Here is a 16,349-nt window from a genome sequence, read left to right on the forward strand (position 1 = left end):
AGAGAGAGAAAGAGAGAGAGAGAGAGAGAGAGAGAGAGAGAGAGAGAGAGAGAGAGAGAGAGAGAGAGAGAGTCAGTCAACACTGTCTTTTAGTTCAAAGGTATCCTATCCTTTTCCTATGATAACAGAGGGAAATTGCTGTTTCAAAGTCTCTTAGAAGCACAGAAAGTCTTCTATTTGCCTGGGCTACAAATCTCTTAAGCAACACAAACAGGCAACCCAGCATGCTACAAGCCTGTCAAGGCACCAGGGAATTAGCATTTTCCAGGTGTCCCTTTACTCATGCTAGGCATGTAGCATGCTGGTTGCTTCTCCCACACCCAGTTGGGTATGGGTGGCCAATCTAGGATTAATCCTAGAAGATGTGTCACCTCTCCCCACAATTTGAGGATGGTCTGGATTCCCATACAGAGGCCTCTCTCCCCAAGCCCATTTCTTCTGTAACCTTCCATCTACATAAATTGTAAGGTAGAAAGTCTGCTCTGTTCCACCCTGATTTTGCAATCTTGGAGGGTAGTAACCATTTGAGACAAATCTGAAATTTTCAAGTAAGAGGATCCCATGCCAGCTTGGTAGTAAATAGGTTGTATTGGGTTAATTGGGGCAAATTTATTCACAAGGCTAGTTGTCTTAAGCAGCAACAGGACAGGGTAGAATATTGCTGTGCCAACCCTGCATTGGGCTAGATGTGATATAGAAATAAAACAAAGAAGGCATAGTACCAAGGACAGCCCAGGGTCACATTCAAGTTTTCTCATGGGATAGTTAATGTAAAATTCCTTTAATGTAAACAGCAAAAGAAACTCTAACTATAGAATCATGAGTCATGTTCTCATGCTCTGCCTCCCCACTATCCACCTCAATATAATAAATTATCAAATATAGGACTGATTTGATTCAATATGACCAAAAACCCAAAAATGCAAGTTAGATTTGTACCCAAAACACTACCTGATTCCAGTGGGAAGCAATCTTTTTTTTTACAATATGGTTCTACCTTCGCTTAAGGGCACAACAATCTAGATGACTCATGATATAAGTGATATCTGTCCTCTACAAAATCTACAAATATGAAAGCAAAAAAATAATACTCAAAAGAAAAACAGAAAAATATAAAGAAGATAAGTGCAAAAATAAATTAAAACCTAAAACACAATTGAATTCATCAAATAAATCAAGAGCTTTTGTTTTTTAAGAAAGACTAAAAAAATGATAAGCCATCAGCAAACCATTCAAAAAAAGGAGAGAAAAAGGACAAACCAATGAAATTAGACATGAAACAGGAGGGATCACAACAAATTCAAAATGCATATTTTAATAAATTAATAGATATAAAGAAATTATTTGTAAGAACACAATTAATCATTAGTTTTACATATACCCTAACAGTGGAAATTACTTTGTATTTATATCATCTATATAACCTGGCTTCCACTAATGTCTGGGTCTATTTTGTAAGTGGTTATACATACAGAAGGAGATTGGCTTAGACAGTGCTGACTGCGATGGATGTAGTTGTTTTTATCCAGAATATCATGTAACACTAGAACTCTGCAGATACCAGAAGGTGTGAGAGCAATCTGTGATATCTGCGGTGCTGGATTACAATCAAACGGACATATACTTGAGCCTGAGATTTTCAGCAGTCAGCCAGCCAAATGTATATGCAAACCCTGTTTCAGTGAACCTTGCCACAGTTGTCTATGCATGACTGGCAGTTAGAACAGATGGCTGATGAAAGACTAATGGAGATGATACAGGCTAAAAAGCAAGGTTGTGAATCTTATGTTCCAGATAGCAGAAGAGATCTTACTGCTAAGAAATGGCAGAAGTTGTACTTGTTCAATGGAGTGCTATATCAGACCATGACTTGTCCCATGCATAGAACCAGAGAACAGCTGGTGCTACCCCAAGCATACCATCTAATAGCCTTGAATGCTTACATGATGATTTTGGACATATGGGTCAAGAACCCTAGAGCTGGTAAGAAATAGATTTCACTAGTCCCAAAGTGCTATAAATGTCAAGAAGAAGTATAAAACCTGTGTTAGATATGTACAAAGAAAAGTATTACCAACCGAAGCTATATATTTGGAAAAAGTAAGTACAAGCAATCCTTGGGAACATATCTATATTGACTTTTTATCTCTAGAGGGAATAATAAAAATATATCATATATTAATGGTGATTGACCATTTCTCCAGGTATAAACAAGCATACACAATCAGAGATCAGAAAGCTTCTCCCTCCTGTTACCAAATGCTACAAGGAAAGAATTTTTCAGTGTATGGATTCCTGGTCAGGTAGGTGGCACCGAGGATAGAGTGCCAGGACTAGTCAGAAGAATTGGATTCAAATCTAGTCTTAGAACTTTGCTAGTTGTGTAATCCTAGGAAAGTCATTTAATCCTGTTTGCCTCAGTTTCCTCAACTGTAAATGGGGCTGAAGAAGTCTTTGCCAAGAAAACTCCAAACGAGGGTCTTGAAAAGCTATATGCAACTGAAAACAATTTCCCCAGGTAGTAAGCAGAAATCAGCATCGAGTCCCTCCTCATGACAGATGAAATCACTTGGGCATCCAGGACCTCAGCAATGAAGAATATAAAGAAATTCTATGGAAAGGAGCAGAGCCAGAAGAACATTGTACACAGAGACCAATACACTGTGGTAAAATCAAATGTAATGGACTTCTGTACTAGCAGCAATGCAATGACCCAGGACAGTTCTGAGGGATTTATGGTAAAGAAAGCTACCCACATTCAGAGGAAGAACAGCAGGAGTAGAAACACAGAAGAAAAGCAACTGCTTGAACACATGGGTTGAGGTGGACATGATTGGGGATGTAGACTCGAAAATACCACTCCAATGCAACTATTGACAATTTGGAAATAGGTCTTGATCAATGACACATGCATTAAAAAATAATAAATAAATAAAAATAAAGCAAAAGGTAAGGATTTAAAATTTTTTTTTAAAAAGAGTTAAATCCAGAGGAACCCAGGTTCAAAGGCTTCTACAATCAGTAGTCACTTATAATTAAGTGCCTACTATGTGCCAGGCACTATGCTAAACATTACACATTCATATATAAAATGAAATGATTGTTGCCCTCAGGATGTTTGAATTTAATTATTCAATTCATAGACTCACATACAGAGACCAATGTGTATATGTATGCATATATATTCATGTACATATATGAGCATGTATATGTGTCTGCATATGTATGTACAAAATAAATACCAGGGAATTTGAAGAAAAAAAAAAAAGAAATTCTATGAAGTGCAAGTTGCTAAAGCAGTTGTTTATCATAGTTGTTTTATCGCAAATAAATTATCATTTATTTGGAACTTTAAGCTCATGAGATTATGGGCAGACTCTTTGGCCCAGACCCTAGTCTGGATCTTCTCTCATGTGAAATTCACCTGAAACACAAAACCAGGCCAAGGACCAGGTGGTAAAATTTTCTCCCTTTAGGACAATATTCAGGGACGCATGGGTGAATCTCCTGGTGGACAAACAGAAGAACTTTATATCACGGAAGTTTCTAATGGTACCTCTCTAGAATATTGTAAAAAATATCTTTTGCAACTTATGAGGTAGGATTTCTACACTGCCAACTTCCCTGCTTGAAAAACAAAGAATTCCTACTTTTTTTTTTTTTTTAGCTCTTGCACTACTCCAGAAAATAGACCCAGGAAGTGGCATCATATACCTGAAAGAGGTCAACTCACTTATGTCATGTGGGAAGCCAATAAGAGAATAGATAAAGATCTGAGACCCCTCTTTTGATACCTTTTATGATCCATACCTTTTCTTATTGGAAAAACATTATAGACTTATTGAAAAGCTTTGAGTCCTTAGAAGACCAACAACTACTGAGGTAAAAATTTCTCTCCTTGATAATTAAGAAGCCTGAACCCTAACAAACATTACTTAGATAAGACTGCATACTTAGATAAGGCTGGATCCTTTAGTCTGGACTTTATTTGACCAGGTGCAAACCTATAATCCAGAGCATCTCCATAAAATATTTCCACTCCCAGAATTATCCCCTACTAATTGATGGTTGGAATTTGGCCATTGTCTTTGTACTTATATACCTTTACTCTTTAGACTTTAATGGGTTGTGTATGATTTGTTACCCCTTCACAACTATGACTCTTTCTTTGTGTTCTTTGTTTGAAATCAGTATATAATAAACTCCAAAGCCCACAGAGTTCAGATGAACATGGGCTAACCACTAGTCTGGTTGTTCTCATTTTCTTTTTTCTGTCTTAATCTGATGTCACTAATGCCACTCAGGACCCCAAAACCATATAGGGAGCTGGCTCTCTATAATGTCAGATATCACTAGGTTCCAAAGACTACAGAACCTAAAACTGCCTCAAAAAAAAGAAAATGGACAACAGTGACCGAAATGCAGGCTAAAGGCCAATTTGGACAACTTTGCTGCTAAGCTAAGTAAGCTCAGAGACAGCATTTTCATCTTTCAGACCAATTAGACCATATTTTCAGGTTATATGTCCATGTCTGCAACATAGATGGAGTTTGATAGAATCTCTTCCCTTTGACAAAAGGTGATCCTCTGGAAGATGAAATAGCAAACCACTCAGTATCTTTGCCAAGAAGACCCCATGGACAGTATTAAAATTATAATAGATATGACATCAGAAGATGAGTCCCTCAGTCAGAAGATGTCCAACACGTTGTGGGGAATAACAGAGAACAACTAACTACAAGTAGCTACAGAAAGAATGAAGTTGTTGGGCCAAAACTGAAAAGAAGCTTAGCTGTGGATGTGTCTAGTGATGAAGGTAAAATCCAATACCATAAAGATCTATATTGCATAGGAACCTGGAATGTAAATCTGGTGAACCAAGTTAAACTGGATGTAGTCAAACAAAAAAATGGAAAATTTAAATATTTACATCCTAAGTGTCAGTGAACTTAAATAAATGAGAATGAGTAGATTTAATTCAGGTGGTCATTAAAGACACTACTACTGTGGCAAGAATCCTTTAGAAGTAGTAGAACAGCCCCCATAGCGAATAAAAGGGTGAGGAAAAGCAGTTAATGAGATATTATTTCAAAAAGACAGACTATCCATTTGAATCTAAGGCAAACCATTTAACATCATATCAAAGAGGCCAAAGTTGCTCAATTCTATGAAGACCTACAATATCTTCTAGAAGTAATGTCAAAAAAAAGATATCATATTCATCAATGGGCATTAGGATGTTAATGTAAGAAATCAAAAGCCAACTGTAATAACAAGTTTGGCCCTGGAGTACAAAATAAAACAAAGCAAAGACCAATAGAGCTCAATCAAAATAAATTACTGATCACAGCAAACACTCATTCTCAACAACCCAAATGGCAACTCTGCACATGGACATCATCATATGATCAATATTGAAATCAAATTGATTATATACTTTGCAGCCAAAGGTGGAGAAGCTTTATGCAGTCCATTAAAATAAGACCTAGAGTTGACTGTGACTCAGGTCATGAGCTTCTTATTGCAAAATTTAGACAGATGATTTAAGAAAATAGGGAAAACCATCAAACCATATGGATATGACATATGTCCTTTATGAACATAAAGAGAAGGCGATGAATAGATTTTAAGGGATTAGATCGGGTAGACAAAGTGCCAAAGAACTATGGACAGAAATTCACAATATTTTAAAGGAGGCAGTAACAAAAAACATCCCAAATAAAAAGAAAAGCAAGAAAGCAAAATGACTATCTCATGAGGCTTTACAAATAATTGAGGAAAGAAATTAAGGAGAAAAGGAAAGATATACCCAACTTAATGTAGAATTCCAGAGAATAGCAAGATGATCAGGTTTTTTTAAATTAACAATAGAATAGGAAAGACAAGAAATTTCAAGAAAATTACAGATATCAAGCGACTATATCCACAGTCAAGAGGACCTGGGTTCAAATTTGGCCTTGGACTGTGTGACTCTAGGTAAGTCACTTAACTCCAATTGCCTGTCCCTTGCTACTCTCCTGTCTTGGAACCAATACTTTATCTCTATATCACTGTTAAGACAAAATTTAAGGGTTTTTTAATGATAGGGACTTAACAGAAGGAGAAGAAATTAAGAAAAAGTAACAAGAAAATACAGAAAAAACTATACCAAAAAAATCTTAATATCACCAATAATCACAATGGTATGATTACTGATCTGGAGCCATTCATCCTAGAGAATAAAGTCAAATAAGCCTTAAAAAGCATTGCTAATAAGGAAGGTAGAGGTGATAGAATTCCAGTTGAGCTATTTAAGCTCCTAAAAGATGATGCTATTAAAGTACAATACTCATTATGTCAGCAAATTTGAAAAATCAATAGTGGCTACTGATTGGAAAAAGGTCAATTTATATATTAATCCTAAATAAGGACAATGACAAAGAATGTTCAAATTACTAAACAAGTGCTTGCTCATTCCATATGCTAGGAAGGTTATACTTAAGAATCTGTAAGTTAGGTATGGGAATTACCAGAAGCACAGGCTGATTTTTGAAGAGTCAGAGGAACTTAAGATCAAATTGCTATCATTCACTAGATTATAAAGCAAGAGAGTTCCAGAAAAACATCTACTTCTGCTTCATTGTCTACACTAGAACCTTTGGCTGTGTGGATCACAACAACAGAATAAGTCCTCAAAGAGATGGGAGTACCAAACCATCTTACTTGTTTCCTGAGAAACCTATATGCCAGTAAAGAAGCAACAATTAGAACCGAACATGGAACAACTGATTGGTTTGCGATTGGAAAAGGAGTGTGGCAAGGCTGTATATTACAGAGCACATCTTGCAAAATGCCAGATTGGATGAATTCAAAGCTGGAATTAAGGTTTCTGGGAGAAATCACAACTATCTCAAATATGTAAATGCTACCACTCTGATCAGTTAAAGAAGAGGGTGAAAGAGGAGAGTGTAACAGCTGGCTCAGAGCTTAACATTTAAAGGAAAAAAAAAAAACACTAAGATCATGGCAAAACTGGTTTCATCACTTCCTGGCAAATAGAGAAAGAAGAAATGGAAATAGAGTCGGATTCTACATTCTGGGGCTCAACGATCACTACATGTGGTGACTACATCCATGAAGTTAAGAGATTCTTGTTCCTTGGAAGGAAAGCTATGGCAAGTCTGCCATTCTAAAATCATCATACTAAAAAGCAGAGACATCACCTTGCTGACAAACATCCATATAGTCAAAGCAGTAGTTGACAGTGAGAGCTTGACTACAAGGAAAGCTGCGAGCCACAAAAATGACACTTTTGAATTACAGTGTTGGAAATGACTTTTGGGAATCCCTTGGACAGCAAGGAGATCAAATCAATCAAAACTTAAAGAAATTAATTCAGACTATTCATCGGAAAGGCAAATATTGGAGATTAAGCTTAAATGCTCTGGCCACATAATTTAAAAAAAAAATAGGACTCATTGGAAAAGCTCCTGAAGTTAGGAAAGACTGAAAAAGAGAAAGGGATGATAGATGATGAGATTAACAGATGGTGTTTTCCTGGAAGCAATGAACTTGGACAAACATCAGGAAATAGTGAAGATAGTAGATCCATGGAGTCACAAAGAATCAGACACAACTGAATGAATGAACAAAAATAACATGAAGTTCCTGCCAGAATCAATATTAACTAAGAGGAGAGACTTGAAAGCAAGCTACTTAATGATATCTGGACATTGTCAAGTATTAAAAACTCTAAAGCTTATTCCTGAAATTCCCAAAGAGACTCACCACCTGAAGTTTTTCTTTCTTTTTTAGAAAACAATAAGTATCCATTCTAAGGGAGAAGAGTGGTGAGGGCTAGGCAACTGGGATCAAATTATTTGCCCAGGGTTACATATCTAGGAAGTATCTGAAGCTAAATTTGAACCCAAGACTTTCCATCTCTAATCCTAACTCTCTATCTAAAAAGCCACCTCTTGGTCTGAATTTTTCAGATGCACACTGGTGAATATGAAGGGACTTCTGAGATTAGAACAAAAATGTCAGCAAATGTCATTTCGAGTATATACATAAAATTCCACCAGGAAGTGGTTAGGTGACAATCATGCCTAATACCTATCATCTTCTGTTTTGATTCTTCAGATGAAGGAAGTGGGCAACTACTAACACTCAGTATATTTTTCATTTGAAAGAGAAGCTGAGATAAGACTTATCAATAAGCCAAGCCTTTATCTCAGAAGAGGTTTGAAGGAAACAAAAGACATGATATGATGCTAGCATAGGCTTTCAAGACCTCCAACAAGGATTGAGTTCTATTGAGAAATCCTGGCATTCAAAGGATTCACACATTAGATAGTCATTGAATACTAATTTATACAAATTATTGAGCAAGGGGCCACCTTACCTCTTCACAAAATAGTCCTCAAAATGAAGGTAACTTTCTTGAGACTACTTATTCCAACCATCTATTGCCCATAGAATTTGGTCTTTCCAATGAACAGATAGAGAAAATTGTTGAGCCCTCAATTCTGAGCAAAAGAAACCATTTCTTATTTGTGCAGTCTAACTGGCCCAGATATGGGTACTGAAAGTGATATTTCCAGTAAAAGAAACTACAGTGCAGGAAGATTGAACCCAGAGGCATTTCCTTTCTTCTTTAGAATTGCCACAGAGACTCCTGGGGTACAAATGCAATCTACAGAGCACAGACATATTAATAGCCAACCTGTTCCTGCTGTGAGCCAGGTACAGACAAAAATGTTTTAATAATCCTAATGGTCATCTCATATCATCTACTTGTTCAGGTATAGAAACAGGAGATCAATTAATGAAAAGAAATAGATGGAGCAGGTGGGAGACACTTCCTAGCTGTGTGATACTGGGCAAGTCACTTAACCCCAAATGCCAACCCTTGCTGCTCTTATGTCTTAGAATTAATAATCACTATTCTATTAATTATTTATTATAATATATTTATGTATAAATATATAATAAATAATAATCTCATGAATAATAATTAGAATTTAGGGTTGGGGACGAGGGGAGAAAGGTGACTCATGAGATCAGTCTCTAGACTTATGTTACAAGTATTCCTAGAGAAGTTACATATATAGCCAGGCAACAGTTAAAGATTTTCTATGTAAAGTGGGTCTTCCATTTGTTGTTATTAATTATTATATATTTGAGTATACTTTATTGTTTTACTATATATGTATATACACTTTTTGCTATTTATATTCTTTTTTGTTGCTTATTCTTTTGACTATGTTTTGTTTTGGTCATGATATAGCCATTTCTGTATTAGTTTACTCACTAGTTTGTGGCTATAATAGCACTTATATATTTAAGCTACATTTTTATGTAGGCCTGTTGATAATGTTGTGGTCAGTTAGCTTTGTTTTATCAATTAGTTATGCTTTCCTTTGTTATTTATGGTTAATTGTGTGCACTATAGATATGTATGCACTCAAGCTGTCCATATTTTGTGTGTGCATCCCTGGGCAAGTCAACCCCAATTACCTAGCCCTTAACACTGTTCTGGCTTAGAACTAATACTTAGTATGGATTCTAGTAGAGAAGAAAAGGGCAAAACAAAAGAAAAACAAATAAACTAGCATTTGGTGAAGAAAGGCAAAGCTGGAAGCTGGTGAATGTAAGCTAAAGTCTAACTTCTATCTTAAGAGCAATCAAGGAAGCAACTTTCCTCTTGAATTCAGACTCTTATACCTATATCTTATAGCCCTATATCCATCTTAGAGACTAGAAAGAACATTGACCAGTTTTGGCCATCCTACCTTGACTCCTACTCCTTCTAGCTATTGTGATGTTGGTGCAGATATGGGTCCTTCCCTTCTCTGCCAAAGTGGGTTGGGTCGGCAGTTTTCAAAGCAAGACCCTTTTATGAGGTCCATGAGATTAAAATTATTTTTATAATAGTACTCATGTGTTTTAATTTGAAATATATTAAGAATTAATGGCTATGGGGTGTAAACAAAAGCTCTTTGGGGGACCTTTTATTTTAAGAATTGTTTTAATAATTTTTAAGAGTGGAAAATGGTCCTAAGACTGAAAAATTTGAGAACTTCTACCTTAATTATTACACTTAAATATTTAGACAACCCACAAGCATTTGTATCTCACATTTAGGTACAAACTCATTTTCCCACCAGTGGAAAATAAGTTCTTTGAGTGCAACTTAAGTTAAAAAACCTTGTTATATACCTACATGTCCAAGGCACTGGAGATTTTTTGAAAAAATAAATTTAAGGATTAGCCTACAAAAAAATCTGGTTAGATGTGTCCAAAGATGTATTTTTTTTCAAAACCTCAAAGAACAAATTTTGAATCAAAAGATAAAGAATGCTGAAGAGGACACAGTAGGAATAACTGAAAAAATATAGTCATTTAATATATAGAACTTTATTTTTTTTAATGTAATTATAACAAAGTGGGTTTAATTAGTTTTGTTCATGGTTAAAGTTAAATTCAGAATAAATGATTTAAAAGTAAATCTGACTTATTTTCACAAGCAACACAAGAAAACCAGTCTCTTTAGTTCACAGTCTCATCACATATATAACAAGGTGCTAATTAATCACTACAGGCAATAAATGCAAAAGGAGTTAGAAAATCAACAAATCTACATTAGTCTCAAGCATCCTCCTGTCACTCCTGATTGCTTTGGACACAATTACTCCCTCTTCCCATTGCTCTAGCCACAGGGAACTCTGTTGTTGCTTCTTTTTATTCTTCAATTTGAAGGTAAAACAGTCTTATTTTTTCACTGGTAGTATTCCACAGTGTAGATAGCCTCAAGGAATCCTCTTTTTATCAACCAGAGCATGGACTCACAAAATTTTTCAGAGATGGACAGGACCTCAAAGGCCATCTAATCTAATCCACTATCTGCCCAAATAGCTCCCCAATATGACACACTTAGCAAATAATCATCCGGAATTTACTTGAAAACTTCCAGAATCACACATGCCCTCATTTAGTCTTCCAGAGGTCAGATGACCTCAACTTATGTGCTTTCTCTAAGTCCATATCTTATATTCTCTTTGTAAATTTCTCTTCTTTTCTATTGTTTCTGATCATTGTAAACACATGCCCCAAACTGAATTTATTATCTTTCCTCCTTAACTCTCCCCTCTCTAAATTTAGCTATTTCTGTCGAAGGTACCACTATCTCTCTAGTCTCCCAGTTTTCAATTCAATTCAATCAATATTTATCAAATGCCCATTATGTGCCAAGTCTGTGCTAAGCACTAGGGATTCAAAAGAGGCAAAAGACAGCTGCTGCTCTTAAGAAACTTCAATCAAGGCTAAAATGACAGCAAAGGACAGTAAAAAATGTTGGAGGGGATGTGGCAAAATTGGAACATTAATGCATTGCTGGTGAAGTTGTGCATTGATCCAACCATTCTGGATGACAATTTGGAACTATGCCCAAAGGCCTTTAAAAGACTGTATGCCTTTTGATCCAGTCATACCACTGCTAGATTTATACCCCCAAAAAGATCATAAGGAAAAAGACTTGTACAAAAACAAAAATATGTATAGCTGCACTTTTTTTTATGTGGCAAAAAATTGGATAATGAGAGGATGCCATTTGATTGGGGAATGGCTGAACAAATTGTGCTGTTGTGCTGAAAGGAATAATGAACTGGAGGAATTCCATGTGAACTGGAATGACCTCCAAGAACTGATACAGAATGAAAGGAGCAGAACCAGAACAATATACACAGAGATGGATACACTGTGTGGCACAATAGAATGTAATGGACTTCTCTACTAGCAACAATGCAATGATCCAGGACAATTCTGAGGGACTTATGAGAAAGAAAACTAGCCACATTCAGAGGAAGAACTGTGGAAGTAGAAACACAGAAGAAAAACAACTGCTTGAGCACATGGGTCAATGGGGATATGATTGGGGATATAGACTCTAAGCAATCATCCTAGTGCAAATATGAATAATATTGGGGGAAAAAGAAACTTCAATCAAATAGACAAGTTATCCTCAAATCCTTCCTCTCTCCCACCCCACATGTCTGATCAATTGTCAGATCTCATTTCTATGTTCTCAACATCTCTCATATTTGACCCTCCACTTCCCAACTACCATCTTGTTCACATGGATTGTTGCAGTAACCTCCTACCTGGTCTTCTTGCCTCATCTCTACTTTGACCCATCCTAAAACTACTAACAAAATAAGTTTCCTTTAGTGCAGATTTGTCCATGTGAATTCCCTACTAAATCAATTCCAATGGCTTCCTATTACCTCTAGGACAAAACTATTAACTATTTAACTTTTAAAACACTACAGAACCTGCCCCCGACCTAACTCTCCAGTCCCTTTGGACATTACTCTCTTCCTTCACTCTACAGTTCAGCTGACAAACCTCTCTTTTCTTCATTTCTGACTCTTGTCTCTTTTCTCTAAACCACTGCATTGGCTGTACCTGATGTCTGGAGCACATTCCTTTTTTACTTCCATATGAAAGAGTTTCTCTCTTCCTTTAAGATGCAGATCAGTCACCTTCTTCTACATAAAGCCTTTCCTGATCTCCCAAATATTAGTGCCCTTCAAAACTACCATTTATTAACTACTTTGTATATATTTGTTTTTATTCATTTATGCTTATGCTACATATATTTAAATACATGTTTTTTTTTCTTTTTTCATTTCCTAAATCCTTACTTTCTATCTTAGAATTGGTACTAAGTACTGATTCCAAGTCAGAAGAGCATTAATGTCTAGGCTATTGGAGTTAAGTGACTTGCCCAGAATGTGTCTGAGGCAAGATTTGATGCCAGATTCTCCAAACTCCAAGCCTGGCTCTCTATCCACTATGTTTCCTTCTTCATCAAAATGTAAGCTCTTTGCAAGTAGGGATTGTTTCAGTCTTTATACATTTATCCCCAGTGCCTGGCACATAGCATGACTTTTGCAACTAAGTACATAATATATTTGCTAAGCTGCTTCTTGCTTTTTATCAATAATGGAAATAATTTCATTGAATCAGTGATCTCTGAATCTCAAGAAGTCTCCAAGTCCATTCAAAGACTGAGCTCCATTTTATTTATTTTTTTAATAATATTTTATTTTTCCCCTCAATTACATGGAAAAACAATTTTAATCTTTGTTCTTTTTTAATTTAAGACAAATTCTCTCCCTTGTTCCCTTCATCCCTTCCTTCTTTTTCTCCCTTCCCTCCTCCCTAAAATAGCAAGCAATTTGATACACACTGAGCTCTATTTTAAAAAGATACTTTGAGATGGAAATACTGCCGCTTCTCTTGGTAGCTTATTAAACTTTCACAAAGATTCAAGACTTCTCTGTTGATTGGGAAGATATGATATTTCTGATCATCACTAGTTGAACTGGATATCTGTTGTGTATATAGCCTTAATTAGTAGTTTGGGTATATTGGCAAGTAGCATGAATGTGCCCTCAAGTCATCTTTTTAAGGCAACTTCAGTTTGGAGGATAAATGGGCAGAAAACCCAAGAATACAAAATCCCATAGGGGAGTAATCATGGAATGCCATCCTACAGAGCCAGGTTCCTTAACATTTTTTTGGTCTCCTTCTGAGAAACTTTTTCTAAATTCTTGACTGGAGAAAATTCTAAATTTCATTTTAAACTTGGTGGGGAAAGTTCATGGACCTCTCTCAGATCTATGGATGGACCCCTGGGCTGGGGTGGGAGGCAGTTGTCTATTGACCCCTGGTTCAGAATCTCTGCTATTGAGAAAGAGACAAGGCAGCTGCCAGGGAGGCCACTGTGGATGTGAGAGCAGGAGAAAGAGAAGCTCATCTGGGAGGCTTCCTATTTTAACAAGTAGACAATCTGAGACCTCCACTGTATCCTTGAGATATCAGGAAAAATCAAAGGTTTCCAATACATTGGGATGATTACCAGGGGCCAACTTTTGGAAGAACGTATTTGAGAGTTACACAAGTTACATAGGCATGAAAGAATGATATGCATTGTTGAGGGAACTCCCTAGTTGATAAGGATACAGATTCATTTGAGAGAGAATATTCTTGACAAGTACTAAGCTCAAACCTTTTTAATTTAATGAAAGTATGCAAGTGTTGTCAAGACTCTTTAAATTTCAGTGACCTGGGGAAAGTCCAGCCACTTAAACAGCTAAATTTTTCACTGACCACATTGTCATGGGGCAGTATAGACTAACTTTTTGTCTCTTTACAGACAGAGACTTAAAATAACTTGAGCTTTTTATTCTAGGCTTTGTAAAGTCAAGGGATAGCTTGTTATCACCCCCAAAATAAGTGAAGGTTTTGGGGGCAGAATTATTTAATTTTCTCAGTATCCTCTTCTTTGATTTCAGATTCAAATAGAAATAACCATTGCAGACCACATATTGACTTAGAAAGCTACAAATTAGCAATATCTCTATCATATTTTTATTTATTTGGTTAAACATTTCCCAATAATGTTTTAATCTGTATGGGGCTGCACTGTGGGGTTTTGTTTACAGGACAAATGGAAAGTGTATAAGAGTTTGACACCTATGTAATAGGAGACCCTCATGATCTTATTTTCCTGCTTATGTGTAACCTTATACAATAGACTTTGTTCAACAGACTGGTCTCAGAGCGTAACTGTTCATCAGATATCATTATGGAGGATCCACAAGCATTAAGTACACAAAACAATGGCTCTATAAACCAAGAAAGGAACCCATAAATCAAAAGTCACCTCTTGACCCTCCATAAACTTCAAAGTAAAAGAAAAATAAAAAGGAATCCTGTGTTTACCTACACAGAAGGAAAACCAAAGGGAAGGGAGTTGTTTGGCTTTAGAAAACAAAGGCTAGTTATGGTCTTTTTAAGTTATAGGAATATAAAAATAATCAAATTGCAATAATTTTTAGGTTTTTGTGGTATTTTTCTAACTTAAAAAAAGTCAGCCTTTTTAATAGAATGTAAGCTGATTAACCATCTCTCATATGTTTTTAGAAAAGAAATCTTGACTGTTTGAAATGCTGAATTTTCAGAGCTGCCTACTCATCCTATATCCTAAAAGCAGACTAGGGAAACTTTCAGTGGAGATCAGATATTGTCTTAGAGGCATGGTGTTGAAAAGTATTACATACTCCTATCTCCTGCCTCTGGACAGGATCAGACAAATCACCTTGTTAAGTTCTGTGTCTCTGTATTCCCTTCTTTGGGGAGAGGATAATGGAAAGTAGCCCAGTGGTAACAATTCAGACAGAAGCTCCTCAGCTATAACTGACTTCAGTTTCATCACTGGCTTCTTCAAATTGGTGCCTGTTTTTTAGGGATGCTAGAGCAAGATAAGCTATGAAATCAACAAAATAGGTACCTGTGGATAACTATCCCCCACACCAAAATAACAATAGAAGGTAAACTCTTTCCTGTTAAAATCCTGTATAAGCCAAAAAAGACAAAGGGAAGATGAGAGGACAGTGAAAAATCTGGGAACTGATTGACTTCCTAGACTAAATGGGTAGACACTAATTGAGTAATATTAAAGTAGGATTTCTTTGTGCCATGTACTCCTTTGGCAGTCTAGTAAATCCTATGTACCTTTTCCTAGAATATTTTTATAAATTCATAGTTGAAAGAAATGTTTATTTTCCCTAACCTACAGCTGAAATTGCATATGTAAGTTTTTTCTAAGTTCACGTCTCTTGAAGTCTATCCAAAATCTTCTGATTAAAAATGTCTGAATTAGAGGGATAGTTTTAGAAGAATATCAAAGGAACTCTGTCCTTGGATGGGTAGTGTTCAATATTCTTACTAATAATCTGGATGAAAACATAGATGGAATAATAATCAAATTCTAGGATGACCAGGATTTTAGAGGGATGTTACCCTATTGAATGGCATAGCATGAATACAAAAGGATCTTAAAAGATTAGGATAATGGACTGAACAAAATGTGTCACTAGTAAATTAAGTCTTAATATTTTACACTTGGGATTTTTTTAAAGGTTAAAAAACATAAGATGGGAGGATATATATATATATATATATATATATCCATATATATATCCAATAATTCTTATTACCAAAACAGCAACAACAACAACAGGTTTCAAATTTACCAAGTCAACAATGTGATAGGGCATCCCAAAATGGCAAATGTCACCCAAGGCTACAGTAAGAAGCATAAAGTACACAAACATCTAAGACGATATCCAGACTATTATCTTTGGTGCCATGTTTTAGGAGGGCCACTAATTAACTGGCTGTCTTGCATATTTAAAGAACTGACACACAGAAGAAAGAATGATTTGACTTGTTTTCTTTGTTTCTACCCTTTCTAAAAGGGTAGAATGTTCAGGGAGGTAGATTTAGGTTTATGGTAAGGA

The 16,349-nt window shown here is 36.0% G+C and overlaps 1 pseudogene; it reads left to right on the top strand.

Annotated features, from left to right (window-relative positions):
* The first annotated feature begins 3,494 nt into the window (after window positions 1–3,494).
* The window catches only part of LOC123248359, a 34,862-nt pseudogene continuing 22,007 nt past the window's right edge, over window positions 3,495–16,349 (top strand).

Source organism: Gracilinanus agilis, chromosome 1 (genome assembly GCF_016433145.1).
Source record: "Gracilinanus agilis isolate LMUSP501 chromosome 1, AgileGrace, whole genome shotgun sequence".
NCBI classification, from domain to species: Eukaryota; Metazoa; Chordata; class Mammalia; order Didelphimorphia; family Didelphidae; genus Gracilinanus; species Gracilinanus agilis.